The sequence below is a fragment of the Rattus norvegicus genome, chromosome 5 (assembly GCF_036323735.1).
Source record: "Rattus norvegicus strain BN/NHsdMcwi chromosome 5, GRCr8, whole genome shotgun sequence".
NCBI lineage: Eukaryota > Metazoa > Chordata > Mammalia > Rodentia > Muridae > Rattus > Rattus norvegicus.
This window is the reverse complement of record NC_086023.1, coordinates 115,274,557-115,287,076: the sequence shown is the minus strand read 5'-3', so window position 1 is coordinate 115,287,076 and position 12,520 is coordinate 115,274,557.

The following is a 12,520-nucleotide window of genomic DNA, read 5'->3' as shown; positions in this document are numbered from 1 at the left end:
GATCAAGGACCTCCACATCAAACCAGACACACTCAAACTAATAGAAGAAAAACTAGGGAAGCATCTGGAACACATGGGCACTGGAAAAAATTTCCTGAACAAAACACCAATGGCTTATGCTCTAAGATCAAGAATCGACAAATGGGATCTCATAAAACTGCAAAGCTTCTGTAAGGCAAAGGACACTGTGGTTAGGACAAAACGGCAACCAACAGATTGGGAAAAGATCTTTACCAATCCTATAACAGATAGAGGCCTTATATCCAAAATATACAAAGAACTCAAGAAGTTAGACCGCAGGGAAACAAATAACCCTATTAAAAAATGGGGTTCAGAGCTAAACAAAGAATTCACAGCTGAGGAATGCCGAATGGCTGAGAAACACCTAAAGAAATGTTCAACATCTTTAGTCATAAGGGAAATGCAAATCAAAACAACCCTGAGATTTCACCTCACACCAGTGAGAATGGCTAAGATCAAAAACTCAGGTGACAGCAGATGCTGGCGAGGATGTGGAGAAAGAGGAACACTCCTCCATTGTTGGTGGGATTGCAGACTGGTAAAACCATTCTGGAAATCAGTCTGGAGGTTCCTCAGAAAATTGGACATTGAACTGCCTGAGGATCCAGCTATACCTCTCTTGGGCATATACCCAAAAGATGCCTCAACATATAAAAGAGACACGTGCTCCACTATGTTCATCGCAGCCTTATTTATAATAGCCAGAAACTGGAAAGAACCCAGATGCCCTTCAACAGAGGAATGGATACAGAAAATGTGGTACATCTACACAATGGAATATTACTCAGCTATCAAAAACAACGAGTTTATGAAATTCGTAGGCAAATGGTTGGAACTGGAAAATATCATCCTGAGTGAGCTAACCCAATCACAGAAAGACATACATGGTATGCACTCATTGATAAGTGGCTATTAGCCCAAATGCTTGAATTATCCTAGATCCCTAGAACAAAGGAAACTCAAGACGGATGATCAAAATGTGAATGCTTCACTCCTTCTTTAAATGAGGAAAAAGAATACCCTTGGCAGGGAAGGGAGAGGCAAAGATTAAAACAGAGACTGAAGGAACACCCATTCAGAGCCTGCCCCACAGGTGGCCCATACATATACAGCCACCCAATTAGACAAGATGGATGAAGCAAAGAAGTGCAGACCGACAGGAGCCGGATGTAGATCGCTCCTGAGAGACACAGCCAGAATACAGCAAATACAGAGGCGAATGCCAGCAGCAAACCACTGAACTGAGAATAGGTCCCCCGTTGAAGGAATCAGAGAAAGAACTGGAAGAGCTTGAAGGTGCTCGAGACCCCAAAAGTACAACAATGTCAAGCAACCAGAGCTTCCAGGGACTAAGCCACTACCTAAAGACTATACATGGACTGACCCTGGACTCTGACCCCATAGGTAGCAATGAATATCCTAGTAAGAGCACCAGTGGAAGGGGAAGCCCTGGGTCCTGCTAAGACTGAACCCCCAGTGAACTAGACTATGGGGGGGGAGGGTGGCAATGGGGGGAGGGTTGGGAGGGGAACACCCATAAGGAAGGGGAGGGGGGAGGGTGATGTTTGTCCGGAAACCGGGAAAGGGAATAACACTTGAAATGTATATAAGAAATACTCAAGTTAATAAAAAAAAAAAATTCTAGGACTCCTTGGTCCTGCCAAGACTGAACCCCCAGTGAACATGATTGTTGTGGGAAGGGCAGTAATGGGGGGGAGGATGGAGAGGGGAACACCCATAGAGAAGGGAAGGGGAATGGGCTAGGGGGATGTTCACCTGGAAACCAGGAAAGGGAATAACAATCGAAATGTAAATAAAAAATACTCAAGTTAATAAAGATGAAAAGGAAAAAAAAAAAAAACCTCAAAATTCACATTTAAGCCAAAATGATCGTAAATAGCAGGAGTGGTGCCAAACAGAAAGAACAATGGTGGAGGTATCGCAATACCTGATCTCAGAGTGCACTAAACAGACACATGGACATACCTCACATTCGATTCTAGAAAATATTAGAGATAGCCTCTTCAAGAAATGATGCTGGGAAAACTGGATGTCCACATGAAGAAGAACTTGTATCTTTCAGTAAGAAAAAAAATCAATAGAAATGGACCAAGAACCTCGATTTATAGCCTAAAACTTTGACACTTTCAGATTAAACCATGGGTAAAAGTCCTGAAGTTATAAACTCAGGCAAGCGTCTTTTTAAAAGGACTTCAATAGCACAGGTTGTAAACCCCAAACTGACACATGAGATTGCATGGAATTGAAAGGCTTCTGAGCGGTGAGCATCAAGTCATCCAATCACTAACTGTGCCTCGGCTGACTTTAGCTCAGTGTTTCCCTCCACGACACTGCAATAAACTAACGCCAACACACTGAATAGACAGTTTTCAAGGGAGGAAATACCAATGAGGAATAAACATTTGAAAAAAGGTCCCACATTGATGAACGTGCGTAGCTATTCTACTCATGTACTCCCTGCAGCTGTGTTTATCTACACAAGGACCATTTGCAGGGAGAATGAGACCAGCAAGATGGGGACGGTGGATCGCAGAGCACAGCAGGGAGTGGGGTGGGGTGTGAATAAGACCAAAGTACAATCATTTGTGTGTATGAAAATGTTACAGTGAAAACTTTTTCTGATAAAGAATAGATAAAAATTCCATGACTGAACATATTTTAGTATAAAATATATACTGGGTTTTGAAAACAGTATATAAAAGGCTATTTACATATATACACATATGTAACATACATGTATGCATATGAATGTGTGTGTATGTGGAGGACAGATGCAGATGCTGTGTGTCTTTCTCAATTACCCTCTGCCTTACTTTTTACAGTGAACCCAGAGCTCTCTAATCCAGCTAGCCTGGCTTGCCAGGTCTCAAGCATCTTGTTTCTGCCTCTCTGGCACCAGAGTTACAGCCCCCAAAAGTACAACACCATCCTTAATAATTTTCACACTGATTACATGGGTAGATGGCAATAATTTGAAATAGTGAACAAAAAGTATTAAATTTTAAAAAGATCATGAATGTTTAACAAAACTATTTTAAGCATCTAGCTGGTCAGTTAATAGAACTTGTGCCCTTGTTGGCTTTAATTTTGTCATGTAAAGCTGTTTTATGTTCATACATATTACATCTATTCCTGATTTCTTTTAGGAGGGCTTTTGTCATAAAGGAGTATTCTATATCAGGCTTGTCAAATTGAAATGGGCATACGTATCACTATATATTGCATTGCATTTATTGATTTCCATATGTTTAACTGACTTTACATCCCTGGGATAAAACCGACATGGTACTGGTTTATAATCTTAGTGTGTTCTTAAATTGAATCTGTTGGTATTGATTGGTAGTATTTTCATTTGTGTTCACTGTGGAAACTGGTTTGCAGGTTTGTTTGTTATTGTGTTCTTTTCTGGGTTTTGGCATTAGATTAGTACATCATGATGCATCCGTCAGTGTCTCCTCGTTCTCATTTGGTTTAAAAGTTTCAGGAAGGCTGGGTTTAGCTCTTTTGGATAGGTTTGTCATAATTAGGAAGTCAATCCATACAATCTTGTGTTTTTCTTTGTAAGGCAACTTTTTGTTACTTCTTTAATTTCACTGTATGGATTTGGTTGCGTTGCTTATGTCTTGTTGATTTGAGTAGACCATGTGTGTCCAGGAAAGTATCCTTTCTCTTAGGTTTTCCAGTTTAGAGAATATGTGAAAGTTTTCAAAGCATCCCACAGTCTTATGAATTTCCTTAATATTCCTCATGACATTCTTTTTTCACATTATATTAATTTTGGCCCCCTCTTTTATTTTATTTTTTTTGTGAGTTTCACTAGAGGCTTTCCAATTATTTTTGTCAAATAACACATTTTTGTTTGATTTTTTTCAGTCTCTCTGATTAATCTCTGCCGTGGTTTTTATTGCTTCCTGATGTCCTTCACATTTGCCTGTTCCTGTATTGTAGAGCTCACAGTATTTTGTTGGGGGTACTTATTTTGGTCTTTCTGAGTTTATCATGTAAGCCTTCATAGCTATAAACTCTCCTCTGAGAAAAGCTGAATCTGAATCCCAAAGGGTCTGGTAACTTCGACTTTTAATTTCATTTGATTCTAGGAAGTTTTAACTTCCTCTCTGATTTCTTCAAGAGTGTGTTGTTCTGTATCCATGTATTTGTGTAGTTTCTGTGGTTTCTCTTGTTACTTGATTTTTAGTTTCATTTAACTATGATCTAATAAGAATTAGTGTAATTTTTTAATGAAAAATTTGCTTTGTGGCCTACAATGTGATCAGTTATAATGGTACCTATAAAGGACGATGAAAAGAATATGTGTTCCATATATGCTGGATGAGATATACCATAGGTATCTATTAAATTCTTTTTTGTTTATGCTGTAATTTAATTATGATGTTACTTTGTTACTTTTTGTTTTTCCTGACCTATCTAAAGATGAGAGAATTAGTTGAAGTCATCCACTCTTACTGTATTGTAACTTGTCCTTTTATGCCCATTACTGCTTATGAAATTGTAAAAACAACACTTAATGAAAATATAGCAGAAAGTTCTTCAAACACACAGATGGGAATGGACATAGAACTACAGGAGGCATTTAGAGCCCCCAGAAAGACAGGACCAGAGAGGAATATTATAGTAAATATGTTAAAATATAAATAACTATAAATATAACAACATGAAAACACTGTTAAGGAAAAATATCAAATCATCTACAAAGGTAAATACTTCAAAACTATATCAGATCTCTCATCAGCAATTGTTGCTCTTCCAGAGGACCTAGGTTCAGTTCCCAGCATTCACATAGCACAATATATATCAACAATATATAATAATCATATATGTTGTTTTATTATACTTATGATTTATTATAATATTATATAGGAACAATTCTAATTTTAGTATCTTCTGACTAATTTTCATTTGTAGTATACTTTAGCAGATTATTAAAATAGATACGCCAGCTCCTTTTTTATTTGCATTTGCTTGACAGATTGATGACCAACCTTCAGATCTCATACTGTGTGTGTTGAGAGATGTTCCCAAATTCCTGCAGTTCTGTTGGTTTTTTAGTTGATCAGATTACTGTTTGTTCTACTTTTCTCCTGGGAATACTGGGTGTTTGGTTGTTTACTGTTTTGAATAGAAGCAATGCCTCCTTTGGCCTCCTTTGTTCATCTGTCTGTCTCATGAAACTTACTTTTTCTTGTACTCTTATGTTTGCAAATATCGCTCTTCTTTCTCTGTGTATAGTATTTCTTTAAGCATATTCTGTAATCATGGCTTAATGATCATGAAATTCTTTATTTTGTGACTATCTTGAAATATTCTTAGTTCTCTGTCAATTTAAAAATTTTGTGGCATATTGCAGCTTGCTCTGGCAATGGTTTGCTTTCAGGGTTTGAAATATATTGTCCCATGCTTTTCTAGTTTTCCTGGCTGATGGTGAAAGATCTGATATTGTTTGATGTATTTTCCTTTGTAGGTGATTTGGTATTTTCCATGAACAACTTTTAATATTGCTATAATTATATGAACAGATTAGCTCTAGTATTATGATCTGATCATGTCTATCTGGGGTCGTAAGTGCTTCTTATGATTTGAAGATGTCCTGCTATATTTTCATTGACTAGATTCTCTGTAATTTTACTTTTCACCTTATCTCCTTTTATTCTTAGGGTTCTCTTGAATATGTCCCAGAGTTCTTACACACTTTGATCATGTTAATTTTTTTGTTTTTCTTTATTGATGCTTGAATGATGCATTTCCTGTTTGTTCCACATAAGACTGTTCTAGAGAGAGAGAGAGAGAGAGAGAGAGAGAGAGAGAGAGAGAGAGAGGCAGAGAGAGAGAGAGAGAGAGAGAGAGAGAGAGAGAAAGAGAGAGAGAGAGAGAGAGAGAGAGAGAGAGAGAGAGAGACTTCTGGTTTGGGGTTTTTAGGATGGCTCAGATGTTAAGAATATTTCTAGCTCTTGCAGAGGACCTGGGTTCAGTTCCCAACATCCACATGGTAGCTCACGACCATTTTAACCACAGTTCTTGGGGATGTGAAGCTCTTTTCTTGCATGCACAGGCCCCAGGAACACATAGTACAAATACATATATGCAAACAAACACTCATAGACATACAATAAAAATAAACTTTTTAAAAGGACTTCTCTGGAAAAGAATTCACATTTAGTTTGAAACACTCATGCGTTGCTCTCCTACACCAAGTGTCAAGTTACTGTCTAGCTAATTTACCATCCCTGTATATAAAGTTCTATTTATACTCTACAAGGTCTGCAAACAGAACTTTCCCAGAAAAAGGGGAGACCTGAAGACAGGAGCGACTCATGTACCACTGCCCACGGTGATCTCCTTACATACTTGTTGCAAGATATTTGATCACACTATGAACCCCAAGATTGTGTTACTTAGTTTTAAAAAAGCTGTTTCTAGTTGTGGTATGGTTCAGCCTTAGCACACACTTTTAATACTTCTGTTTGGCATACAGAAATGCCCTTAGTACATACCTTTAATCCCAAACAATGAAGGTAAATTTACTTTGTAGAAGTAATGTCTAATAGAGTGGCAGACAAAGTGATGGATCAGAGTAAAATTAGGCAGAATAGGATACATCCAACTGTCAGGAGAAGAGAGAAGAAAGGGAAGCTACTTAAGAGAGAGAATAGTGCAGAAGAAAAAAAAAAAAAACAGAGCAGGCAGGCAGTTTTACCTGGAGAGTTTTACAGAGACAGATTGAAGAGTGGACAAGCTAGACATAGGTGATGACAAAATGAGTCAGAGAATGAGAGGAAGCCAATGGATTAGAATATATTGCTAGAGTTAGTATGAGGTCAAGTAGAGAATTCCATTGAGGAGAGAGAGAGAGAGAGAGAGAGAGAGAGAGAGAGAGAGAGAGAGAGAGAGAGAGAGAGAGAGAGAGAGAGCTTGGAGAGCAGTTTGAGTCAGAACAGCTGAGTTAGATCAGCCTAGGCCTAGATTAGATTGTATGGAGGCTAGAAACGTCCAGGGCTAGGCCTTGGTTATTAGACGATGCAATAAGCCTCACAGACAACAATTATAACAGGAGATTCAAAGTTACACTTACATACATTATTGCACAGATTATGACAGCAGAGGGGCCTGCAAAGTGGACTTCCCCTCTACCTGGAAGACTGGCCCTTGGCTGTCTTTTAAATGTGTGTCATGGCTTTTCAAGTTGACCTCCCCCTCCTAAAGCGGCAGCTCCCAGCCTCCAAAGGGTAGAATCAAGTAACTGCCCGATTCTCGTCAATGTCTCTGTATTGCTAGTTTTATGTCAGTTTGACACAAACTCGAGTCATTTGGGAAGAGGGAACCTCAGTTGGGAAAATGTCCCCACTAGATTGTCCTATGAGTAACCCTATGGAGCACTTTCTTGATTGATGACTAATGGGGGAGAGCCCTGCTCAGTGTAGGCAGTGCCATCCCTGGGCTGGTGGTCCCAGGATTAAAGAAAGCCACTAAGAAGCTCTCCTCCATGCTTTCTGCTATAGTTCTTACTTCCAGGTTCCTGCCTTGTGTTCCCATCCTGACTTCTGTTAGGTCTCAAACTCAGGACAAAAGGTTAAGGTGTGTACCCAATATATAAAAGCAAACCTGGTCACCAGGTTTTCCCTACATCCCTCTGCCCCTTCCTGGTACAGGTAAGGCTGGCATAGCCCTCCATGTAAACTAAACCCTAGCCCTTCCCCCTAGTTGCTCTTTCCTATATAATCCAATCATTTAGTTACCTGAACTTTTAATTTTCCCTTAATCTTCTTGGCCTCTTGGTTTTGATCTCCCTTTCCTACTCCCTCTCTATATGGCCTGGGCCAGGATCATAACCACTCTGGGCTCTCCCAGATGTCCCCACCTCTGGCTGTGTCTCCCTTTTATCTATAATCAACTTTCTCTTCTGCCATACCTAGGTGTAATCATGTCCTTTCCTTTCCTTTTTTTTTTTTTTTTCATTTTTCCATTCATCTTCCTTTGGCAATGGATTGTGACATGGAACTGTAACCTATTATTTCCTGCTCAGCTTGCTTTCAGTTATGACATTTTTATTACATCAATAGGAATCCCAACTAAGACAGCAGAGATGCCCTGCAAAGTAGACTCCCCTCCTGTCCCAGGACTCGGGCCTCTATTCCCTGCAGTGGGTAGAGAGATCATCTATGGAGTCTCATGGAGAGTCTTTGTCCGTAATTGTCCACCTGAGACATTGCACACCAGTGATCTCCCTTGGAGGTAGCCTGCCCAGGGTGAAGCTAGAAAAGTTGTCAAAAAGTTTGATGAGGGGTAGGGAGAGAGAAAGGGAGAAGGAAAGGGGAACGGAAAGGAAGAAGTCGAGGAGTTTGAGACACATTTTCTATTGGTACTAATAAGTCAAGAATTATTATTCCAATTACAAAGGTTGAGTAACTTGTTTAGAACACACAGACAACTCGAAGGGGAAGCTCGTGAAAGGCAGATAAAGAACTCAAACTCCAGTCTTGATTGCAAGCCATGTCTGTTCATAACACCACATTGCCAGAGATTGGATTTCTCTAAGAACTCTCCAGTTAAGGTGGCTAGCTCAGGGAGAATAGGCAAAATGGAATCCCACTACAGGGAAGGGCTAGGTAGTGGCCAAGGCATCCTTGTCTACAGTGTTGATTGGGCCTTTACAGGCCAGTGTTTACTCATCGTCCAGCCGGGATGGGGATACACTCCTCTGGGGTGGGGGTGGGGGGTCAGCTAAGGGTGAGGAAGTTTCTGTAGAATTGGTCTGAAGAATCAGGAACCTGGAAACACTAACCTGATTGGTACTGTGCAAGTCTAGGCTTGGATCGCAGCCCTGCCTGTGACCCTGAGCTAGTTCATGAACTTTTCTGTTTTCAGTTTGCTGATAATCCTATCCTCCTGACAAGCTTTCCTGGCCCCTCTCATTCCTTTTCAGGACTACCATGTTGTACCCAGGAGTAATCTTTTACAAATGTGAACCTAATAAGTCAGGACTCCTACACTCCTGAAATTAGTTTTCAGTAAATAAACCCCATACATTTCTCATTGAGCTTGAGACAAAATCCCCCATCATTCTCATGTGATCTCTTGTGTCTCAAGTGACCTGTCTCCCATCTACTTCTCTACCCCAGAACCCACTTCACAGACATTCCTCCAGTGCCACTCTCTCAGGCATTCCCCCCCAAAGCACCTTCATGTCACCACACTTTCTCATTTGTGCCCCCACCCCCTCTCTCCTGGTGAGTGCTAATCATTTGCACATCTCAGCTTCTCCTTCTAAAAGCAAACTGCCTCACACACTGTTGAAACTCAATCACTGCTTCGCTGTTTCTTGCCACTCTGCATCTTCTTTCAAAGCATTAAGCAACATTTGCAACCATGCATTTGAGCATATGATTCCTTGATCATGGTTATCTCCTCCATAAGCTGTAGATAGATCCTTTGAGAACAAGGTGTGAGCCTCTTTTGATCCATTCTGTCTAACTTGGAGCTATCCCAGTGCCTCGTTTATACTGGGTTACAAGTTTAAGAGATACCTGGGGATATGGAGCACTGGTGGCTGAAGAAGACTATGATAAGAATATTGAGGACCTTTAGGAGATCTTTGCAGCTCTGTCCCTGCTGTTAAACCTCTCAGTGGATATAGTCAGCGCATAGCCCTCAGAAGTGGGTACAGATCCTCTTTCCCCCAATTAAGAAATCCTTGACACTGACCCATAGGGGTTCACTTAAAGCAGTCACTGTGCCTGTGGAACCAACGTGGACTGATCAGATGGCAGACCCTAGTACCCAGGGGATCGGGGAGTTTGGAAGGTGCTGGGGAGCCAGCCTCTTGGGTCTCATCAGACTGAGCCCTCCCTGTCTCTCCCGCCCCCTGCAGAAAGCTGCTCTGCCTGGTCCAATGCCAACTAGGCTGCTGCTTGTTTTGTTGTATGTGCTGCTAGGCAACTGGCCTGTTTTTGCTTATTTACCTCCCCTGGGCCATTTCACAACACTTAGTAATAGGCCTTGCTCTCTCTGGTGCACATCTGGTTTACATTAGCCTGTCAGAGCCCCTTTGCAATGAGAGCTTGCCCTTCTCTCAGTGGTGACCATTGAGGACTCCCAGGACCCTGGCTGCTCCTGGGCGTTGATCACTCACCCAGTCCCCAGGGGCCTCCACCCTGCAACCTCCTACATGGTTTTCAACACTTTACACATTTATAAGCCCAAAGAGGAGGAACTTTGGAAAGAGAAGGGCAAGGGAGGGTTCAGGACCATAAGAGCAGGAAGTAAACTTAGAGAGGCTGTCATCAGAACTCCTGAACCCCAACAATGCCCTTGTTTACTCACAGAAAGGTACAATTGCCTCACCCAGGACACAGGGAGACAGGTATGGACCCATTTCCAGGTTCCCTCAGACTTCCTTGAGGTTCCCTCAAGCCTTCCCACCAAGACCATGGAGCACTAAAAAAGAATGTCGGTTTGAGCCCACCTTAGGAGGGGGTAGGGCAGGTTTTTCCTACCTCTTTCTACCTAAAACTTTCTCCAATGGTTTCTGTGAAGGGTCAGTTGAGAATCAAAACTTTGATAAATGCCATTTAGAGACAGAGAAAGAATTAAAGTCTCTCTCTCTCTCTCTCTCTCTCTCTCTCTCTCTCTCTCTGTCTCTGTCTCTCTCTCTGTCTCTCTGTCTCTCCCTGTCTACAGAGGATAAATTGCAAATCAGGACAAAGCAGGGTTAGCCAAAAATGAATAAGAATGACCAGGAACCAATCCAGGGCACCTCTCTGGTCTCTTTTGCTCCATTGTTCTGTCAAGCATGGTCTGTTCAGAAGAAAGGCTAAAGCCTTTACAATGACTTTCAAGGCACTTTAGGTCTGGGCCCTATTACTTCTCTGACCTTACCACCACCCTCTACCCAACCCTGTGTTTACAGCTTCTGTAGTGTGTACCATAAGAGAGAGGAGGTTCCTATTGTATGGAAGCACTAAGCAGCTGTGTACAGCTCAGAGAACAGAGCAAGGACTGGGCTACCACTCCACTTTGCTATCAGTCTAGACCGCTGCGTAAACCAAGGGTTTGTAGTGCACAAAATTTCCAAACTGCTTTGTTTATTTGACCCTTTCATGTGCTCGCATTCAATGTTGTGTTTTAGGGTTTCTACTGTTTAAGCTTACAACTTTCAGATCACACACCTTCACTGAGGGGACTCAAGACAGGAACCTGGAGGAATACTGCTCACTGGCTTGCCCCCCATGGCTTGCTCAACCCCTTTTCTTATACAACTAAGGACTACCTGCCCAGGGCTGCCACTGCCCACAATAAGATAGACCTAACATGACATGAGTCATCAATCAATAAGCCCAACACACTTGCCTACAAGCTAGTCTTACAGAGATATTTTCTTAATTAAGATTCCTTCTTCCCAGATATGTCTAGGTTTGTGTCGAGTTGGTAAAGACCAACTAGCACACTCTACTAGCACTGAACACCCCCCCATTCCCACATTTATCAAGAGTTTATACATGAAACAGTTTTGTACATGGATTAGACTTATGTAATGAATAAATGATTACGTCTGGTTTTCTTCTCTCTTACATGGTGTTATTTTCTATACTTACCTTTCTCTTACAAGATAAAATGTTCATCTGTCATGTTAGACTGTAAGTATACCTTGTCTCAGTGCTAGTTCATGGTGATCCCACACACCTCTGGATAGAGAACATAGTTCTTTCTCCACTTAGGACACCCTTACCCATCCAACTCTGCCTCCCCACCCCTCCCCCAGGGATTTGACCTGTCCCTTCTCATGCAAGATAGCCATCTCAGCAATTGCCCAATGCCTATCTCTGGTTTTCAGAAACAGGAGTTAATCCATTCAGGCTGTAACCACACTGATCAATGACAGACAGGACACTGGATGGCCAACTGTATAGCCATGAAGAATAGCAGGCCCTGGCCTCCATCCTCGAGTATTCTCAATATATTGAGTATTCTTTGGACTAATTTCGTCAGTTGTTGACCTTGGATGTAGAGTTCATACAGTTCAAGGGTATGGGAATTTTGCCTGCGTGTATGTCTGTGCCTCCCACTTGTACCTGGTGCCTGAAGTTGGATGAGCATGCCACATCCCCTAGAACTAGAGTTCCAAATGGTTGAGAGCTACAGTGCGAGTACTGAGACCTGAACCGCGATCCTCTGCAAGAGCAGCTGTTGCTGTTAACCACTGAGCTACTCTTTCAGCACCCATAGTTCCAAAGTATGGGGTGAGAGGCAACAGCAGAACCTTAATGAGTATTTCCTTTTACCGTTCTATCTTCATTACCCACCCAGAGGAGAAACACTGTCCATTTGGTTACTTATGAAAAAAATCCAGCATTGATCAATAGTCCTAAATTCTATCACATCCCACAATACCTGCCAAACTGCAATCCTGCCCCTGCTTGTTCATAAGGCTCTCAGTCCCCCTCATCTCTCCTCCTCCACAGTCCTA